Here is a 1045-nt window from a genome sequence, read left to right on the forward strand (position 1 = left end):
TCCTGCAATTGCCTCATTCTCTCCATAGTCCTAGAAGTCCAGCTGCTCGCTGGATAGTGTCCAAACCCTGACACTGACATATGCAGCCATAGGAACGTATCACAGATACTACAGATGGAAAAGATGCAGCGAGTCCTCAAGTTCATTTCTCCGTCTTCAGAGGATCTGTGAGGTTCTCATGCACATCTGTCCATAATTATATTTCCTTATTTCCAGTCTTCTGTTTAGAATCGCCTCCAAATGAAGCTGTGAGCTGAAGGCTACCATAAGGGTTCTTTATCCTCTGTTCAAATCCATGTTTAGAGGGACCTATGGTCACCATTTAACTGGGGCTGAAGGGACACACTGCTCTCAGGCTGACTCTGCAAAAAGACTTAAACTACCCTGTGAACATGGCTGTCTGCCACACAGCATAAGTTTTCAAACACATCTGCCTCAATATCACATGGCCCACTTTAGAAAAAGGGAAGGATTCACCTCACCTAATCCAGGCCATCCACAGTCAGGATACTCTCTCCATGGAGGGGGGCAAGGGACACCTCTAAAGTAATGTTCAGCTTAGTCTTACTTAGGATCACCTCAAAAACACAAGGCTTGAATGGTCACACAGAGGTGTCCCTTTCTGTCCAGTGATTCTGGAGACGAGGCACACAAAGAATCTGGCTTTTTAAACACCAAAAAATTAGGTACAATGACCTTCTTTGATCACACTGTTCAGTAGTACAGGGAACTGCAAACACAGGTGTGTTCAAAAAGAACACACAACTCTGAAAACGCAGGTTGTGACATTTCCATCTAAGCATCTAAGAGAAACCAATGTCAAAGGTTTAGCCCAAGTGTCTGCACAGACAAGCTATTTTTTATAAGATTTCTCTCTTCACTGCCATAACTTCTTGACATCTCAGTGGACAGACGGGACTTGAAGCGACTGCCTTTCTCTTACTGTCATGTAATACTTGGCTGAGAGCAAAGACTGGAGGTCATTGATGCTGCAGGCCTCTGGAGCAGGGACCAGTAATGGCTGTACGATCTCACTGGTGCCCTG

General features: G+C 45.1%; 1 protein-coding gene across 1 annotated transcript in view; it reads right to left on the reverse strand.

Annotated features, from left to right (window-relative positions):
- DENND2A (DENN/MADD domain containing 2A) overlaps positions 1-1045 on the reverse strand; it is a 37539-nt gene that overhangs the window by 30458 nt on the left and 6036 nt on the right. The window lies entirely within an intron of this gene.

The sequence above is a fragment of the Chaetura pelagica genome, unplaced genomic scaffold, assembly GCF_000747805.2.
Source record: "Chaetura pelagica isolate M959 unplaced genomic scaffold, ChaPel_1.0 scaffold79, whole genome shotgun sequence".
Classification (NCBI taxonomy): domain Eukaryota; kingdom Metazoa; phylum Chordata; class Aves; order Apodiformes; family Apodidae; genus Chaetura; species Chaetura pelagica.